This window comes from Astyanax mexicanus, chromosome 14, assembly GCF_023375975.1.
Source record: "Astyanax mexicanus isolate ESR-SI-001 chromosome 14, AstMex3_surface, whole genome shotgun sequence".
In the NCBI taxonomy this organism is placed as follows: Eukaryota; Metazoa; Chordata; class Actinopteri; order Characiformes; family Acestrorhamphidae; genus Astyanax; species Astyanax mexicanus.
The window spans coordinates 22,226,617-22,248,429 of record NC_064421.1 but is presented as its reverse complement, the minus strand read 5'-3'; the positions used below and the strand labels follow the sequence as shown (position 1 = coordinate 22,248,429).

Genomic DNA, 21,813 nt, shown 5'->3' with positions numbered 1-21,813 from the left:
TACAATGTGGATGGTATAAAAAGTGTATAGAGAAACTGAATAGAAATTCTCTTTATTCACAGGTTCTTGCTTTCCTCACTGCATTTGAGAGTTTTGCTGTCATGTCCTATCTCCTCTTTATTGGCCCCTCTGCCTTTACCTGCACCCCTTGTCTCCCTCTTTCTTTCTGTTTCTGTGCACCCCTCCCCCTCGCCCATATTGCCGCTCCTGCAGATGTGCACAAACAAGAGGAGATTAAAGCAAAACGAATCTAAACAGACAAACGAAATTAGACTGACGGGTGTTGGTGGGCTGGCGCACTGTGATAAACACAGTGATGCTGTGTGTGTGTGTGTAAGAGAGAGAGAGAGAGAGAGAGAGAGAGAGAGAGAGACGGAGAGAGTTTGCATGCGCACGTTTGTGTGCTTTCCAGTGTCTAGGGGATTAACAGTGGTAAGGTGTGTATGTCGCAGTGATTGCTTTTGGGTACTGCGATGTATTTGTATATCGCTCTCTGCTTTTTGTAATTATGTTTCCCCCTAATTTCTGTGTGACATCTGTCTGAACCCTGTCGAATTCGTGCACAAACACTGTCCATCGATCTTGCATTTTGGGGCTTTCATGTTCCTCGATCTGTTTTTCAACTTTCTCTTCACACTGGCGTTTCCACTGAGGGCTGTTTTCTGTTAAGATGCCATGCATTTGCATGGATGCACCGGGTAGCTTTCACACTTACTAAACCTCCATGAATGCGTGACTTGTGCATGCTGTCCTTCTCTCTCTCTCTCCCTACTCTGCCTAAAACCCTGTGTGTGTATGTGTGTGTGTGTATATGTGTGTGTGTTGTGTTTGTGTGTCGTTTTTTTTTCAGGTTTTCTTCTCCATGCAGGGCTTTTTAAGAGTGGCTCATTTTTAAAGTGTACAGTATGTCTTTATGTGACAAGATTCTAATTTCACAAGACGCTTATTTCTTATGTTTTTAACATCTTGCATCATGCAGTGTTTGGCTGTGTAGAAATCCACTCCACCTACCCGAGTAAGACTGCAGAATGCACTGCCAATTCTTTGGTACTTGATTCTGTCAGAGGACTTCTACTCTACTCTGTCATTTACTCTGTTGTTCTGTTGTGGGTCAGAAGGAGCAGAACAGGTGACAGATTGAGTTACTGAAGTCTGAGTTATTGAATTGGTCAAATGAAGAGAAAATAAGAAAGACAAATGGCCTAAAAATCGTAGTAGAATTACAGGGAAAATGCTAAAACTAATTTATTAGTTTTATCTAAAATACAGCTCTGGAAAAAAATAACAGACCACTTAAAAATTATGAGATTCTTTGATTTTACCAACTTGAAAAAGAAGATGATCCCAAGCCATCAAACCAAGCTGAACTGTTTGATTTTTGCACCAGGAGTGGCTTAAGGTTATCCAAAAGCAGTGTGTAAGACTGGTGGAGGAGAACATGCCAAGATGCATGAAAACTGTGAATAAAAACCAGGGTTATTCCACCAAATATAAATTTCTGAACTCTCAAAACTTTATGAATATGAAGTTGTTTTCTCTGCATTATTTGAAAGCTACATCTTTGTTGTTATTTCAGTCATTTCTCATTTTCTGCAAATAAATGCTCTAAATTACAATATGTTGGGAGAAATGTTGTCCGTAGTTTATAGAATAAAACAATGTTAATTTTACTCAAACATATACCTATAAATAGCGAAACTGATTCAGAAATGTAATGCTAATTGCTTGTGTTGTTAGACATAACTATTGTCTTGAAAAACTACATACACTTATGTGCCAATAATAATGGGATAGCACTATAGAACTGTACAGCTTGGGATCACCCACACCTGTATAAGTTGTGAGGTATATATGATCTCCTGAGGGAGGTTACGCACTGCCTAGTATTCACATTGCCAGGAATTGACGTGAATACTAGGCAGTGCGTAACCTCCCTCAGGAGATCATATATACCTCACAACTTATACAGGTGTGGGTGATCCCAAGCTGTACAGTTCTATAGTGCTATCCCATTATTATTGGCACATAAGTGTGGCACATAATAATAAGTGTGGCACATAAGTTTTTGGATCAGAAGTATCAGGTGCTGGCTTTGCTTTGCTACACTGCAAAAAAGTAAATGAAATATTGAAGAACAAAGACTTCTTCAGAATTATCTGTCAGAACCCCAAACTCTCAGCTAAACAGTAGAAACTAGGACATGACTGGGTGTTAAAAGATGAAGACAATGAAGCCAAAAAAAGCGCAGCGACTCGGTTCTGATACATCAGCTCGCAGACGCCCTGTGCTGTGGACATTAATTACCCTAGAAGTGATGTGGGGAGAGAGCGCCATCTACCCACCCGGAGGGAGCTGGGCCAATTTTGCTCCCTCTGAGCGCCGGCAGCTTGATGGCAAAGCTGAATGAGCTGGGATTTGAACCTGCTACCTCCTGCTCATAGTGGCCACTGGACCACTCGGCGCCCTGGAAACCTTTTTTAACACTATCAAAAATTTGTGCAAAGGCTGCGTCCATGCCAGGAAACCAACCAGTTTAATGAAATTCAGCAGATTGTGGACACTGAGTGCTTGGTAAAGTTAACCTTTAGACTTTGCTTAACGTGAGACTTGAGGCGAGCGGTCCCGCGGCCAAGAGACGTTATAAATGTCGCAAGCCAAACCCAGACTTCCCTCCTCGGCGGCGCTCTCTCCCCACGGCTGAGAAATGTTATCAGTGCTGTGGTGTGAGTGCAAGCAGAGTGAATTGTACCACTTCTGACCTGATTTCTTGAACAAAAATTTAATTAAACGTTATGAAATTCTTGTTTTGTCATTTAAATTACATCAGGAGTTTAAAATCGTTGTAGAATGTTTTGCCTCTCAACCTGACTAAGGGGGTGTGCATACTCCAAATTATGATTTTTGTTCAAATAATGTAATAATAAAAAAAAAACAGCAGAATTTTGTTATAGTAGTGCTTCTTTGGACAGATATACTGTGATGACTTATTTGGCCCTTCCAAATGAAATGAAAGTGATGCTTACTAGTTAACACATGCACATCTGTTCCCAATAGCAACAGCAGTGGAGGCCTGGTTTGAACTGTTCAAATTGGTTCACACTCTGGTGTGTGTGTGTGTGTGTGTGTCTAGTCAGCAGATTGGGGTGTGTGTGAAGGTGAGAGTGTGTAAATGGGGACTAATGGCCTGTTTTGATCACCTGTCTGTGTCTGATTTCAGAGCTGCGGGCTACAATTCCACCAGAGAGAGAGGTAGAGTGGGAGAGAGAGGGAGTCATGAATGGTCGAGCTCACACTCAGAGGATCCGATGTTATGTGTGCGTGTGTGTGTGTATGTGTGTGTGTGTCTCTGTGATGATCCACCAGTATGTATCACTGCTATCAGGACCTGTAGTAATACATGGCTGGTTTATATGCAGGGTTTGGATACTAAGTGACTCTTGGTGACATTTGTTTATAGTTCAGGCTATATTGATGAATTTATGCATATGGGGCTGCTAAAATAACACAATCTCTCTCTCTCTCTCTCTCTCTCTCTCTCTTTCTCTCTCTCTCTCCCACCTGGGAGCTCCATTCCCGGCACTCTGTGAAATCTCCTCCCAACACCAGAAAGCTGATTACATGGGAGAAGTGTACAAACAAACAAAAGATTACATACTGTAAACATCTTCAGCCCAGTGCCCTTTTCAACAAGCTGCCAGAGCACAATACAGTCTTATTCTATCTCGTCCCCCAAACTAAATTCGCCCCCCCCCCCTCCACCCCTCACAGCCGCTTGGCCTGCTGAAAGTACAGGAGGATTGTTTTCCGGTGCAGCACTTGCGGCGAAGGTATTCTCCTAATGACACTGTTCCACGCCAATGCCCTGTCTGCTCAACTGGTATTAGTTAGGCTTTGGAGTTCAAGTGACTATGGGGGTTTAGAGATGGATTTAAAGGGAGAAGAGGAGAGAGGGAAGAAAGAGGGAGAGAGAGAGAGAGAGAGAGAGCCTCTCTGTTGTTCTTGAAAAGCTGTGTTTATCCAGGATTAGAGACACCAACATGTTAATAATTGTTTCTCAGAGAACTGCGAAGAAGCACTTCCCCTGTAATCCCCTAATCAGACATTACACCTCTGAGCATGCCCGCTACAGAAGCATGCCAACTGTGCGTAGTCTCTCTTACACACACGCAAATATAAATGGGTTTCCCCCCACATCTCAAAAATATATGGTAGGTAAATTGGCTGTGCTAAATTGCCCGTAGGTGTGAGAGCATGCATGCATGCTACCCCACAATGTATTCCTTGCGACTTGCGTTCAATCGACTTTATTCACCAACATAAATTAATTTACATTAACATGAACATTTTGAGTGTTACTAATGTTTTGAGGGACGATGAGATCTGTCACCATGAGGGTGTAACTGTGAACAATTCTGTGGTTTAAAAACACTGAATCTACATCTGATGTAGATAATTCTTAGGAAGATCTTAGTAAATAAGGCAATGGCCCTATTTTACACCCTGCACAAGGCCTGTTGCGATGCTCATTGGTATCTTACACCCCGCCAAACATCCATTTTCACACCTTTCGCCTGTGTCGTTAAAATAGGAACGGAGCTTACGAATATATATCTACGCTGGTGGGCGTGGTGGTCTTCATATGAGGTGTGTTCAGGTAAATTGCTGCTCTATTGCTATCTTAGTAACGGAAAACACTGGTTCATCCATCAGACATTTATTGCTATCTTGGCAACTCGGGTGCACTGCACACGCTTAACACATGAACACCCCCTGCTCATTACACAAACACACACACACACAAGGACATACAGCAGTGCACATACACAACTTTTACATCAACAATAAACAAAATACAAAACAAAAAAAACAAAAAAACATTGCTGTTCCCATGAATTATCTTTACAGCATAAACACGCAGGTCAGTTTCCTGCTGAGAAGCGCAGAAGAGCTGCACCATTAAAATACCAATCGGCCAAAGTCAGAGCGTATCTGGCTCTTAAAGAGAATGGCAAGTGACATGCTGATTGGTTTATTTCATTTTACACATAGAACACACCCATAAATAACCACGCAAGGTGCATTTTTTGCATTGTTATGATACTAAAGACAAACTGACACACCCTAAATCAAGCTGCCTGATAAAAGAGACTGTGTTGTATTTCTTTAACCCAAATGAGCCCATGGTGACGTATGTGTCACAAACTCTTTAAAAGCTGTGTAGTTCCTTACAGCAATCTGTCCTTCACTTTTACTCAGGAAGGTCCTAAGTGACATATAACCTACTGAACATCCTGAAAGCACTGCAGGACTGTGTGTAAATCTTTGCTGTTCATTTTACCTTATTAACAGAATGTAGGAGTGCTGGGTTAGTATTAATGATAAAACTAGCTCCTTTAAAAAAAGTATTTTCTGCTTCTACAGCTCTGTTCAACCATTGCAGCAATTTAAATACATTATTTAAATATTTTCTATGCATATAACTTGTTCTGAAGAAAAAAAAAATAACTATACAGGTTATGAACTTGTTGTTGCATCATTTGTGTTACATCAGGATTTTAATTTAAAATTTTAACAAAATTTACAGTCATGTGCCCAAAATAAGAAACAAATGTTAATAAACTGCTTACTGAATTCATTTTTGAATGAGTTGTTAGAGCTATTTCTTTGGTTTGGTTAAAGTTATATTTTTTTGATGTGGATTTAATACTTAATTAATATTTTATGTGAATATTTATAGATTTTGTAAATGCTTTAATGTGATGCTGTGATCTGATTGGCTACTAACTCCACTATATAAGGGTAATGACGCGTACAAGACTCCAGAAGCCTCGAGCCAGGGGCATCACAGTATTTTTACAGTCCTCTAACTTCATTTAGTTAGGAATTCATCTTTTGTGTTGTATTATAAGTTCATAGTAAAAATAAAGCAACCATGGAAAGTTTTGGATTCTTTTATGTTTGATACATGTTGTGTGTGGAAAAAAAACTTCAAGGTTCAAGGCTAGTGAGCAGCACGGTGCACTTACATTAGGTATCAATATTCATAAACAGGTCTGCGCTCTTATGAGAAAGGCGTTTAAATGCTTCTCCTTCTTAAAGAGAGAACCCTTTGGACTGTACTGTAAACTTATAAATTCTGTCCTAAATGGTCTCCAAAGAGACCCGACACCCCTCTCGAGATCACATGACACGTCTCATATATGTGTAACTGCTGTGGGCAGTATATTTAACCACCCCCTTGTCGGCCTGTCACGTGTAATAAAGTAATAGACTGACTCTCACAGCCTGTGTTGAAGAGGTCATCAAAACACCATTCCACAAGGGCCAGCTAGTCCAGAGGGGGCGAGGGCAAGGCAGCCAGAGGTGTGTTTATGAACAGTGCATGCTGGGAGAATGACAGGGTGGAAGTCTCGCTCTCTCCGGGCTGACTAGTGGACCCCCTGCAGTTCGGGGTCAAAGGTTGCTCTTGTCAGTTAGTGGTTCTGAGGAGCGTTTTGTTGGTCACTTACAGTGCAGTCGTTGAGATGAGGTATAGAAGTACAGATTGTAATTTGGCTGTTTCCATTATTAAAGCCTCAGCCAGCTCTGAGAAGCAGCTTTGAGCTTTGATTCAACAGTGAAATGACGCTGTTGTTGCTGCTACTTGTGGTAATGACCTGCTGTGGGGCTTTAAATGTTCTCCTCCTTCTTTAGGCCTATTAGTCGTAAGGACAATAGGTCAATTGTTACATGTAGCAGGTGTAAGTCATTGTTCTGTAGCTGTTGTTGTTGTTGTTATTGTTGTTATCTGCTTGGAGTTTGTTTGTTAAGATGCTGTCCATGCATCCTTCTCATAAACAGCATCTCAACCCGAGCGGCCCATTGTTTGTTTTATCAGGCCTGCTGTTTTCTGATTGTTTTTGCTGTGTATTATTATTTTTTGCCTCCATTGTTAATGATGAATGTTTATTGTTTGTCGTTTGCCCCCTCCTCCCTCGCTCGCCCCCTCTGCGTGCGTGGGATGGAGAGTGAGTGGAGGGGACACAGAGGGATTAACCTGGCAGAATTTAATTAGTGGAGCTGTTGTCTCTGCCCATAACCACTCGTCCCCCCCCCCCCCCTTCTCCTCCACCAGCCTCAGCCTGGCCTCTGATGGACAGGCGTTGTGGGTGGGGTGTTTGAGGCCAGGGTGTGGAGGGGGCATACTGAGCGTGTGTGTGTGTGTGCGTGCGTGTGTGTTTAGTGGGTGTTCCTCTTACTGTACAATCAAGCACGTGTTTGGGTTTAGTGTTGCCTTTTGTTTTTTCTACAGACATACGCTGCCTGTAGGAATAACTCATTATTACATTCATTATTGTTAGTAATTGTTGTGTTGTTGTTTTTAATGATGCCATATACAATGTAGATTGAAATATTATAGTTCTACAAACTAACCATAGGTTTTTATTTTGTTTCAGCAACAATATAGAGACATGACTAGATAAGCATGAGGATATACATAAAGCTGATTGGGAAATGGCATGTGTAAGTGCACAAAAACAATAAATTCATTAATACAAGCATGAAACTATTACAGTATAAATGGTTAATGAGAATCTATGGATCTATGGTATCATCCCGGCTAAACTAAACTGCTGGTCAGCTGATATTCAAGACACTTGCAATAAATATTTAGAAGAAAAAAGTACCCTATTCAATTGTGTTTAGGACTGCTTAAAAAAAAAAAAACTGGAAAGTAATTGTTCAGATAATCTCTGAGATTGTTTGTGTGACGGTACCTTGCCAAGCAAAACTGTATAATTTAGGAATATATCAAGATAATTTTGATGTTAACTCGAAACATTTAACTCTAATTGACTTTGGACTCCTGCAGGCCAGAAGGATGAGTAGCTCAGTATTGGAAAAAAACTTCAAAATTTGTGTGGTTAAAGAAAATGTCATCATGCATCATACTAGAAAGACTGACTTAAATCACCAGAGGGAGGGCAGGAGAATAAAAATATATATATATATGGAGACCATTCTTAGATTTTCTTAGATAGCAATATATGGAGAAATTTTAATGTGTGGTAATGTGGAGTACACCTTTGTTTGTTATTTATTTGCCATTTATTTTGTATTATTACTTTTTTTTTGTAATGGTATTTTATTATTATTATTCTTACTGATTTACTTTCTTTTTAATGTAAATTATTTTAAATCTTATGTTTTTTGTTTTGATCTGCATATGATGGTGAAAATATATGTAAAAATCCAATAAAATATAAAAAATAAATAATAAATAAAACCCTCCCAGGGAATAACCACTACTAAGTAACGGTGATATAGAAAACAACTGATTTCTCCAGACCAGGAGAAATGGTAAATATATGGTTATTCACTATAAGGTCTTAATTATTGAACATTTATCTGCTTATACTATATAAACCATATTTATAACACAGCATTGCTTGTGTGTGAAACCAAAACTCAAAGATGCATTTCTCCCTGACGGCTGGATTGGGAGATGTAGACGCAGACAGAGTGGCAGATTGTCCGGTATGACTTGGGGGACGTATAGAGAGTGAGGTGTAACTGGTAGCTTGCTTGTGTTGACCCCCCCCCCCCCCCCCCCTGCGGCCCCCCAGGTCAGATTGAACGTGAGGTCCTGCGCGTGGGCTTGGGGGCAGTCACTGCCAAATCTGAAGCTGACACTGTTGCATTGTAATCATGATGCTAAGCTCCCCATTAACCCATCTGGGACCCCGCCGCCCCGTGTAACCTCACAGCACACGTATACACAGACACTCGCACATGTAGGCACACACACACACACTTTTGATGCCGACCATGTGCAGGAAGTGTGCCTACACACCCTAACACCTGCTGGGTATTAAAAAAACAATAGTGTATACAACATGAATGCTCACTAGCGTTTATAATGCAGCACAAGTGTGTCTTTGTGTTTAGTCAGTTAATATGCTTTGTTTTAATGTGAATGAAAAAATTAATATTCATAAAAAAGAGCCAAATTATGCACAGGCCTATGACTAGGTATAAAAGACTAAAAGAAAAGCGCTGTATGAAGGTCTTAGGTAGTTATGACAGTTTTCAAAAATAAATATGTAAATTTATCTTGAAAATAAATACAAATAAAAGTTAAAGAAGTAAAAAAATAACAATAAATTGTTGCTTTCAAACTGGTTTGACTGCTGACTTCTTTGTAAACTCAGCAATATTTAGATGCATTCAGTTCCACCAGCAGCTCATCTGATTTATCATATCAAATCAAATCAAATCAAATTTATTTGTATAGCGCTTTTTACAACTGGTGTTGGCACAAAGCAGCTTTACAGAAACATGATTACAGGACAAAAAATCAGGCAAAACATTAAACATAGAATATACATAATACAGAACCCCCAGTGAGCGCGGAGGCAAGGAAAAACTCCCTCAGAGCTGCAGGAGGAGGAAGAAACCTTGGGAGGACCAAGACTCACATTAAAGGGGGGACCATCCTACCACTGGTCAAATGGCTTTTAAATTAATTTTAAAAAGTCTTTCATACATCCACATAGGTTTTATATATTCAGGTGTATAGCAGCTCCACTAATGGCTTATAGAGTAAGATGGATGATGAGCAGCTGATCTGTGGTGGTGGATGGAGAAGAGCTGACTTCAGAAACTTCCAGTCTGGCCAGACAGAGGACATGAGAGCCTGAGGGTCCAACATCCCTCGGTATCGGGTCAGACAGGTGGGCAGTCAGTAACTCGGAGGAAGGCAGAGAGATGGAATTAGTTTTGACTGGATTTATGTAAAACAGAGAATATAAAACATTATCAGAGTGTGGCTAATGACTCCGGCAGATCTAAATAAAACAGCCTAACTAAAGGCAGAGAGCCAGAAGGTAACATAGACATGGAGGCTCCCTGAAACACTGGCATCCACCCACTCCACCGTCCACAAACCTGAGTGACCGTGTGCAGTGGGAGAACAACAGCACCAGCATCTCAGTTTACCACAATTTCCTCTGTCCATGAACCCCTGAATCTGCAGCCTTATCTAAAGGGAAAAACATTAATTACCAAAAGCTAAACTAAACAAATAAGTTTTCAGTCTAGACTTAAAGATTGAGACTGTGTCTGAGTCCCGAACATATTCGGGGAGATTATTCCAGAGTTGAGGCGCTTTATAAGAGAAAGCTCTTCCTCCTGCAGAGCTCCTCTGAATTTTAGGAACTACTAATAAACCATCACCCTGAGATCTAAGTAATCGCGGTGGTTCATAACAGGAGATGAGGTCTTGTAAATACTCAGGAGCGAGCCCGTGTAGGGCTTTATACGTTAACAGGAGAATTTTATAGTCTATGCGGAATTTGACTGGAAGCCAGTGCAGTGCTGATAGTACTGGACTAATATGGTCAAATTTTCTCGTTTTAGTAAGGACCCTGGCTGCAGCATTTTGAACTAGCTGAAGTTTATTTAAGTTACTGCCGGAACATCCAGACAGTAGCGCATTACAATAATGTAGCCTTGAGGTAATAAAGGCATGTACAAATTTTTCTGCGTCATGCAGTGATAGGGCATTTCTTAGCTTGGCAATATTACGGAGGTGTAGAAAAGCTGTTCTAGTAACATTAGATATGTGTTTATCGAATGCTAGATCTGAATCTATGATAACTCCAAGGTTTTTAGCTGCTGAACCAGGGGTGGCTGAGAAGTCAGCCAGATTTAGCATTAAGTCTGATAATTTATTTCTAGCAGCTTTGGGTCCTAATAGGAGAACTTCTGTTTTATCACTATTTAATAGGAGGAAGTTGTGCGACATCCATGATTTTACATCTTCTACTCAATCCTCGATTTTCTTTAATCTCACTCTGTCATCAGGTTTGGCTGATATGAAGAGCTGCGTGTCATCCGCATAACAATGAAAATTCACATCATGTTTTCTAATAACTTTGCCCAGTGGGAGCATATATAATGTAAATAATAACGGTAAATAATAACGATTTACTTTTCCATTTATTGTCCTTCCCAGTAATAAATAATTAATTAAATCAATCAAATAACTTCATTAATCAAAACCTCTAATAATGTAATGTGCTCATCTTTGACAATTTGAAGGAATTTATGAATGAGAAAAGTTATAATACTTACAAACATAGCAGCTACTTGTGGATTTGTAACCCAACGTTCCTCTGCTGATTGGTAGAGGTGGCACCATCATTGGTTGATCATTTATTGAGTCGAAATGTGCTCTAATAAAAAAAGTAAAGCAAAACATTAAAGGGTTATTAAGTGGCTGATCAGATGAAGTAAGTGTTTGATAAAAGCTGAATATAAAATTTATTCATATGACTTCCTATGACATAGAAAACCATATTAAACAATATAATTCAGAAGTAGCAAAAAAAATATGTTGTTCAGAATGAATAATTTTATCCTCAGCATTGATCTAAATAACAAGGATTTATTGGAGTGCTAATAATGACATTTCCTGTTGTATTATTGATTCATCATTAACAGTAATATAACATAAACACAAACGTCCTGCCAGCCTCAACCGTCTAACACAATAACCCAGACACACTCAGCCTCTGAACCAGAGCGTTCCACTAATTACAGCAGGGTCTCATTAGGAAACAGCAGAGTGCTTACTGCTGTCCCACTAGAGGCCGAGGGAGGGATTTTAACAAGAGTTGGTTTGATAAGACTGAACACTTGACACCTCTCTGACACTGAGGGGTAAAAGTCAGAAGTGCTGCAAACCCTGTCTATTCATACATCTCACAGCTGTGTCCACTGTGCAGCCATACATGTTTAAGTACATCATATTATTGTTGTTTTATTTTTATTAAAGAACTCCCATTAAAATGTGTTGGCATTGTGACTAAAAGAGAAAAACTGAGAAATTATATAGTTTATCCTTTTTTTAATCCATTTGGATGGATTTGATATTTCCCTCACAAGAAATAAAGGAGATCCAGTAATTTAGAGTTTCAGTTGTGTAGAAAAATAATCTTATTTTCTTTATTATTGTAAGTTTTATTTTATTTTATTTCAAATGTCTCCATTAGTGAAGAAATATACATCTAAATAAAGTATGTACATATACACAAAGTAAAAATAAATAACTAAATAAAAGAATAACTGATTTCTCACAAAAGGGGACAATGACATATGGGGGTTTGATATATGGTTATTCATTAAAAGGGATTTTGAAAATTTGAAGAATAATTTATTAATAATGCTATTAAATATTTTAGATGTAAAGTGTGTATAAACCACTTGCCCATATGAGAAGTGTTTCATATAAAATCATGTAAACAATGCGATTTTATGTGAACATATTTTAAATATAATATAAAAATGATATCTGAAATTCAAGTTTTTATATAGTGGTTGTTTCTGATTTGTTATTCTGTCGTTTTTCTGCCAAATCTAAACAGTTCAGCGCGTGTTGTCTCTATTAACATACAAATGACAGCTAGAAAGTGTAAATAGGTTTGCTGTATGTAGGAAACTAGGCCAAACAACTGCTGACAAACAGAAGGGGAGTTGTGGGTCACTGGCGCGACGCGGCCGCGACAAAGGAAACAATAAACAAAAACAGCTCTGATAGCAGGCAGTGAGTAGAGTAATACAGTCTAGACTGCTCAGTACACGCAGAACACATGAGCCTTCAACACATGCTGTTATAACTAGTGCCCCCCTTTAGTAATACATGTGCATTATAGATTCTTTACTGTATACTGTGTATTGTGCTGTAGATGAATGAAGCCAGTGGCATGTTTAAACCGTCACACGGTTTAATGGGCTGAACCAGAAACTTTCTTTACATAACTCTTACAGGAGACACCTGTTCAAAACAGGAACTAGCACATGTACAACCTTAGATCAAGAAAAGTTGGATCAATATAAAAAAAATTAATAAAAGTACTTTTCAAGAGATTAATTTGGTTGAGAGTAAAAACACAAGATATTTGAGCTATTTCAAGATATTTCATCTGGTCAAATGTATTACATTCATCCCTGCATTTCAGGCCTGCAACAAATTTACAATGAATGGGTGATTGCAATTTAAGGCTAATATCTAAATCTATGAGAAGGAAACATGGGCAGAGGATCTCTGATAGCTTGTCAACAAATGCATGACAAAATAACTGCGACATTTAAAAATGTATGTTCAAAACAGATTGAACGTGACTTTCACTTTTAAAACCATACATGCAGTAAACAAACACACCCACATACACTCTAGTGAGCACACATGCCTGGAACGGTGGGCAGGCATCACTGCAGCACCCAGGGCCTAACAGTGGCAGCTTGCTGAACCCACACAGTCAGCAATAACCCAGTGCTCAAACCCACAAGCCACCACTGCTGGTTCACAAATGCTATTTAGGTCTATACTGTAAAAAAAACCAGAAGTCTTGTATTGTCCAGAAGTGGCCTCAACTTCTCTGGGCTCAAAGGCACCTGGGATGGGCCATTTCACACTGTATACTTGTGTCTTGGTCTGGCAAATCAGTATTTCAGATCTTTTTGAGGTAATGGACGCTCTGTGCTCCTAACCAAAGATGAAACAAATGATCCAGACTGTTATCAGCACAGAAAGTACAAAAGCCAGCTAAGAAGAAGCTACATGTTCTGGCCTAGTCTGCCTGCAGCCTTGACCTGTCTCCAATTGTGAAGAATTTGGAACCAAAATATGCGTCAACAACAACCCTCTGCTGTTGAACATTTTGAGACATAATTGCAGGAAGAACGGGACAACCTAAAACACTTTATCGTTTGATATTCTCACTTATGGTTGTTTTTACAATGTGCCTTTACGGTGTATACTACATAATTAAATTAAGTTGACCAGACAAAACATAAAATATCTTGGGTTCTTACTGTCTACAGTAAGAAACATTTTTTTCTGATTTGAATTTTCCACACTCTACCTACCCTTTCTGATTTTGGATTATAATGACTCACATTTTTCACACATAAAAACCAACAATTGATATCAGTTAAATCATATAACATCTGTGAAAACACAAAATAAGTGTAGACTGACAAAACAAGTGTTCCTTTTTGTTATTTTACTTGCTACCTCCGGTCTTTTCATGCATCAAATAGTACATTTCAAAAGCAGTTTCAGGTGGCATATGCAGCACATTGTAGCCTGAGGCATGATAAGTGGTTTTAAAGGGGAATGAGAGGTTAAAGCCATCGTTCCCTGTAGAGACTCTGACTTGACCTCTGCAGCTCTGTGGACTCCCTCAGGGAGGGGGAGTCAATGAAACCACACAATGCGAGCAGGGGGAACAAAACAGAGAGATCAATTCTGTTTGGCTATATTTACACTGAAGCAGTCCTCCCCCCAAAAATACACAGGGTGTAGCGCTCCAGATGAGATGCTGGCAGGAGAGAGAAGACAATTTGACCTTGACTCATGATCTAAGAGATGAGCTAGGACATATAAATAGAACTGATGGAATACAGATATAAAGCTGCTGGCCAATAAATATAGCATCTGCAATCTTGTCAGATATACATTTGTGGTACTACAGCAGTATATACAGCTTTGGAAAAAAAATAAGAGACCACTTCTTTGATTTTACCAAATTGAAAACCTCTGGAATATAATCAAGAGGAAGATGGATGATCACAAGCCATCAAACCAAACTGAACTGCTTGAATTTTTGCACCAGGAGTGGCATAAAGTTATCCAAAAGCAGTGTGTAAAACTGGTGGAGGAGAACATGCCAAGATGCATGAAAACTGTGACTAAGGGTTATTCCACCAAATGTTGATTTGCATTATTTAAGCTCTGCATCTTTTTTGTTATTTCAGCCATTTCTCATTTTCTGCAAATAAATGCTCTAAATGACAATATTTTTATTTGCAATTTGGGAGAAATGTCTGAAGTTTATAGAATTTGAAAATGTCCAAAATGTCCCAGGAAGGTTATCCTGTAATGTTACACAAGTATTGTTCCACTTACGTTCTGTAAACATGTGACATAATAATGATTTGCATCACAGTGTTATAAGAACATTCCTCACTTAACTGTCGCAGCTAGATAAATACTAACATATTGAAACGTTAAAAGATAACATTCTCAAATCTAAAAATGAAAACATTGACAGTAACACTGCAGTGACATTACCAGAACAATTAAAAAACATTATCCAGAAAACTTGGCAGAGAAAATGTTCTAAGAACATAAACCAAAAATTGTTAACTGGGGTAACATTAAAATACACTGGCAGGCAAAGTGAATTACATTATTAGATCATTTTTGTTAATTGTTTGAACAGCACCTGTGAAGTTTTAACAAAGTTCACACTTGCATACAAACACACATTTTGTCAGAAATGATTGGGTATTCTCCATGTAAGAAATCAAAATAAAGGAATAGTTAAGATGTTTAATTACAAAATTTAGTTTAAGTAACAATATCGATCACGTATCTAAAATGCTGCTGATAATATTCTGAGGTTTGCCTCAATAGTTTGGAACAAAAGATCTGAGAACAAATTTTTTGTAATGGATTTATCAAGATGACATTCTAATGACAGTGTAGTGTTTGGACCTTGATCAAGTAAAAAAAAAAAAACGTAGATTATGATGCTTTTTTAAATAAATACCATTTATGTTTCACAAATATAAATTATCTCATACTTACTTTGTTCTACTAAAGAAGTCTATAATATTAGTTATGATATACATAATGTTTTGCAATGTATTCTTATTCATGTTATGAGTGAGACGTTACTCTCAATGATACAAATTTTTATTTTACAAAAAAATTGCGTTGTAAATACACCTCATCCTCCTGACCCTTCTGCACAAACTTGTTGCGGCCCAGCTGCCACAACGCACGCCACTCACCCAGGGCCAGTCTGCTAGTCTGAAGTCTGCCAGATTTGTTCAATAATAGCCTCTCGTAACCCCCCTCCCCCCCCTTCACCCCCGCCACCATCACCAAGATCTACTGCCTGCCCTGAGGCTGTGCGGCCCAGCCTAAATAGCTCTTTTGTCTGGGTGGGATAATAACCGGTGGCCAAGCGGCTGGTGTGGCACGCGCTCCAGTCTCCAGTGCCCAGTCTGTGCACCAAACAGGTGGGTCAGGAGAAGCCAGTAGTGACTGAATCAAAGGAGAAACAGTGGAAATATAAAGCAGCATGCACCTAACCCTACACTTATGATGCATGTCTTCACTGTGTCATCATTTTTATTTCATAAATGTGCTGAAAATGCAGTCTAAACTGTGTGGAAAGTGGCGTTAGTGATGACTGATACTGTAGTTTTCCAGCATTTTATTTTTTCCATCACAAAAAAACACATTTGAATGAACAATTGTGGACTAATGAAGATATATAATTACACTCTACATTGTTGTGAAAAACCTCTTAGAAAATATTTGAAGAAAGGCAGTTGCAGCACAAAAATCTAAATGTTATTGAACCGGAGCTCATTGTCCATTAGAAATGGGCGAAGATTCCTGAAGAAAGGTGTTCAAAGTTGGTGTCTGGCTGTGCATCGCGTTTTTTTCAGCAACAGCAAAAGACATTAAACATCTGAAAGCTTGTAAAAAAGGTTGAATAAATTTGGTAGCAACTGTACTTAGATATAAAGATTCCTGTATGCTACATTTTCTATGGAAACTTACAAAATGTTTGATTGAAAAACTATAAATACAGTTCTTTAACAAAAGAAAGCTTAAGAAGGCCAAATACCACCTGAGGCTCAGCTAGGTGGGTTTTGAAGTCAGTGAGAGCTGTTACTAAACCCTTACATGCGTGATTAGGTGTTCAGATTTCTCTGCCTTTGATTAGGATAATAAAGTATTCCCTTAAGCAGGTCATCTTTTATCCCCAACACAATTTGTGAACTAATTATACTGTCTAAGGCCGTAACCTGAGATTTGACAGTAAAAACAGACGATGATGGATTTATGGGGATAGGGAGTTTAATCCTATATTTTATAATGCATCCAGATGTATGTATAACACTTATTACACATTATGTAACACCATATTGTAAGCAATATTATATATGCTTATATCCAGTAAAATGATGCACAGAAATACATCATTTGTATAGCCTAACACATACTTATAATTATAATTTATTAAACAGTAGTCTAACCTGTAACAATGTACTTTAAATTCTAGCAAGCACTGTAAAAAAACAGATATAATAACCCCTTTTCTTTTAGACTTTTATATTTTTAATGAGAAAGAATACCATAAAAGCTTGCAAAACATGGATGGCATGAAGAGCTTCCCTTTATCACCATAGTAAACTGAAGCACATGGTCCCACTTGAGTAACCCTACACCCTCAGCCTTAATTTGCACTCATTTTCAGGTTTCTAACCCACCACTGTCCATCCAGGGAGTCTCAAAGCTATAATCTTGCGGTTTCGGCTAATTAATTTGCACTCTCGTAACATTTTCTCACAAGTGCATCTTGTTTGCAGGAGATTATGAGCAAGTGAGAGGTTGTTAGACAGGTAAATGATTGGTAAGCCCACTTATTCTGCACCTGCCTAATTGGGCTAATAATGGAGCCCTGTGGGTACACAGAGCTGCTCCTTCAACATATCTCCTTGTTGCCTTGAGAAAGTGATAAAACATGAAAAAGACTACAGCAGGGGGGAATATTACATCACTAACAAAGAAAAAACATGTATCTCCAAAACATCAACTTTATATAGTACTTAACATGTTAAGTTTATTCAACTTAAGGTTCAAATACACAATGTTTTAATTTAATCAACTGTTTTTCAAGTCTTGTGTGTTTAGGCAATTTAGTTGTGACAAGAACGAAAGTAATGTGCTCTTACAACCTACAACACTGAGGCCTGGCAACTAGCCATTATACAATAATATGCACACCCAGGATAAGGTAGCTTTGGGTGATAGAAAACACAAATTTGATAAGTAAAGAAGAGGACATACCCAGTATGCACACACTGAAAAATAAATATTTATGGGCTCAACTTAACTCAGTCATCATTTTGCTTTGACTTAGTTAAGTTAATAATATATAGAATGTAGAATATAGAAGGTCCAGTTATCATTTTGATTTGAGTCAGTTAAGTTGTAAATATATACAATTGTAAGTTCATTCAACTTAACTGCAGGCTAGACGATAACTTCAATCAGTTATGTTTATTCAACTTAAGTGAGTTTTGTTTGCACAACAATTGTTTAAGTAACTTATATATACGTATAATTTTTTTTTTTTTCATATTTTTTTAAGAACAGCCAGTACCGACAGCACAATACTGCAGAAGCACAAGAATAAACACTGTAGCTCTAAGCCAACATACTGTGACAACTAGGAAAACAGAATAAAGGCAACCTGCTCTTACAGCCTACAACACTGAGGCCTGGCCATCAACACATATATTGCACTAATGCATGCCTAGGATAAGGTAGCTTTGGGCAAAAGACAACACAAAGATGGTAAGTAGTATGGGAGATACATAAAGCTATGGAAAAGCTCTATTGACACGTGTGGTATAGTAAAAGTTGTTTGAAATCACATTTTTTTCAGGCTCAACAAACATTTTTAAGTTTCTAGGTTGAAGTTTTCTGAACTCATTTTTTGAGTTGTACTCACTTGATTATATTAGTTATTTTGTCTAAAACACAAAATCACTTTTTAGAGAGCATGTACGTTGCCAGGAACCTATAGGAATACTGTATAAACCAACACTGATAAAAGACCCTTCTTCAGAATATGAGGAGCACTAAAAGTTAGTTGAAATCCCAATATTTTTTGTTGGCTAAACAATAATTTTTATGTTTTCAGGCTGAAGTTTTCTAAACTAATTTTACTCAGTTGTAACAGTAAGTTCACTCAACTTGGTAATATTAGTTCATCTGACTAAAACACAAAGCTACTTGTAATTTGCCATCGGCTACCAGAGCCCTGAGGAAGCATTGGCCTTGCTCTCTCCCCACATCACTCCAAAGGGTGATGTCCGCAGCACAAGGCGTCTGTGAGCTGATGTACCAGAACCGAGTCGCTGCGCTTTCCACCGGGTGCGATGTGATGCTACTCGGCAATGTTTAAAAGAGGCGGTGGCTGACTTCACATGCACAGAGTACACATGTGCTAGTCTTCACCCTCCTGGTGTTGTGGCATCACTAGTGATAGGGCGAGTCTTAATGAGTGGGTTATTGGCCGTGTGACACAAAGCTACTTTTTAGAGTGCAGTTTTGCACTTGGGGTTCCTAATCCCAGGTTTTTACAGTGCTTTTCATCATCTTACCTGCCTTTATTAATATATTAACTACACTGTAAGCCTGGATAAGTTGAATTTGCTTTTTAAAAAAAGTTATGGGAAGTAATGGGAAATGAAAACTTAAGTTAGCATAATTTAAAATATCAAGTTATTACAACTAAAGGGAAGTTGATTTAACTTTTTATTTTTGTTATAGTATTTAATAAATAATCTTGTATTCCAAATAAATAAATATGTTGATTTCTTCTTACTTTTCTTTTGAATTCCGTTTTACTAAATATTACCAGACTGCACAGCTCAGAGAAGGATGCGTGTTCTTATAATCAATAGGTCAGACACCAAGCAGTAAATCATGTAAGTTCTACAAGTTTATTTAATGTAGCCGAGGGGGAATCACAGGAACTGGGGGACATACCCAGTACAGTATGCAAATATGTGGTATCAAAAGCCAATGGAAAAGAAGCGGCCAATGTCGACAGTTTAAAATCAGTTATTATAAGTTAAAGACAGCATACAGTCTACATACACTCAGCAACACAAAACACAGTAACTTACTCGTACAGCCTTCAACACAGAGGCCAAGCAGTTATTGTATAACACACATGTGAATCCCAAGAGAAAGCAGCCTATGGAGAATGACTACACACTGATGGTGAGTGAGAGGTGGGAGGACAGGCCCAATATGCAAATAGCATGACCAACATCAGGTAAAAAACCCTGCAGAATTGCCTAGTAGACCCTGTTTAACTAAAGTAGGAGTAAAACTAGAGCATGTGCAGTAGTGCAGAGTAGTTGGTTTGGCCTCAACTAAAGTTCAACTTCAATTTGTAAATTTTGCCATAACTAATTATGTAGTTACACCAACTTTTAGCAAGAAATTTAATAATGTTAGTTCAGGCAATTAGTTTGCTATAGTTTATAGTGCAATTTAATATTTTATGTTCAGCTGACTTAAAATTACCTTACAGGAGAACAATTTTAAGTTTTGTTTTTTAGTGTAGCCAATCATTACCAAAACTTGATTTATTAATCTTATTGATTTGGTCATATCATATATGTATATAGCTCAACCTTCTCTATTGCCCCTATAATGTCAGTTTTGCTGAAGTCGTCTTAATAAAGTTAAACAATGTCAATATTTAATACTTTGGTCACATAGCTCATCCCTCACATACTTAAAACTGGTGCCGGGAATTCAGATGGATGAGAAAATTAAGTTGTCCAATACGGAGTGGCAACACTTCCCCTTTTTATGTCACTACAACTCAATAAAACAATAAATAAATAAAACAAAATCCTGCTAAATTCATATGTTATATTTTTGATCTTACAACAGGATATTAATTTAAGTATTGGCTAAATGCCATCAGAATTACTTTTTAGAGTGTTTAGCCAGAAACAGGGTCGGCCCAAGCCTTTACGGGGCCCTAAGCAGAATTTAATTTGGGCCCCCATACCATCACCTTGGCGCAAGATGCTTCATTGTCATTCCAACGGGTACACTGTCTCTGTAATGTACCCACTGTTATAAGCATTTATAGTAATTAGCATACACCATACCAGTGTATTCTGGCTATTGTTTTAACCATACAGTGGTAAAAAACTTACAATTAAAAAAATCACTTTTAAATTGTTATGTCCATTTTTCTTTGTCTTTCTGATTCTGTGAACCTGACTGCAAGACAAGTTTACCTATGGCAAGATAAAGTAAAAAACAAACAAACATAAAACTTATTTACCAACCAATCAACTCTTACCCTGTAGTTAACTAACTTGTAAACAACACTAGGCTACCAAACAAGCCATTCCATGGACAAAAAACATTCATGCAACATTACAGCTTATATTACTAGGTTACAGCCTGTGGGGATTAAAACACAGTCCTGCCCATAGATTCATTCACGCACTGGTAAGCTACATCCTAGCCAAGATGTTTTTTAGACACCAACGTTACTTAATATCGCCCATTTTTAGCTACCACAACGGCTTCGTTAGAACATAGAGTTCGATAAATAAATAAACAATGAACAGTGTTAATATATTTAATTCACATAAGTCTATATTTATTTTTTAGCCTATATAATGTTAGCTACTGGGCGCTAGTCAGCTAGCTAGTCAGCTAACTAACTAACCTCTCCAGAAAATAAACTGAACCGGAGGCTTGGTTAATGATGACAATTGTAATATTGGACATGCAGACCTACCTTAGTCTCGCTCTTTATTCTCTTCTTCCAGCTTCTTTTTTTCCTTTTCTTCTACTCCACAGGGATATTTTTTTAGACATGGCTTTGCTGACTTGTACTCACTTCACTTCCCACATTAGTTAGTTTTAAATACACAAGCACTGCATATCTGCAGATCTGCAGTTACCCAACAGTGGCAGCAGCCAACAGCAGAAATCAATTACCTAGTATGAACCTATGAAACCTATGAAAATATTATAGACAGAGTTAAATATTTCAGTTTAAACCAAAATGTTCAGCATAATTTATTTGCATAATGGGCGTGCCCCCCAATCCTAGTTTCCCATCAGTGTGAAGTCTTGCCCACCAGGGCTACCTTCCATTGGGTATTTAATCATATTTTATAATAGTTTGTTGC

The 21,813-nt window shown here is 38.1% G+C and overlaps 1 long non-coding RNA gene across 1 annotated transcript in view; it reads right to left on the bottom strand.

The window, feature by feature from the left end:
* LOC111190002 (uncharacterized) overlaps positions 1-21,813 on the bottom strand; it is a 37,071-nt gene extending 15,258 nt beyond the window's left edge. Inside the window, exons 1-2 of the long non-coding RNA XR_002648972.2 lie at positions 21,417-21,813; positions 11,116-11,216 (exon numbers count right to left, since the gene is read on the bottom strand). This is a non-coding gene — a long non-coding RNA (uncharacterized LOC111190002). The remainder of the gene's footprint in view (positions 1-11,115; positions 11,217-21,416) is intronic.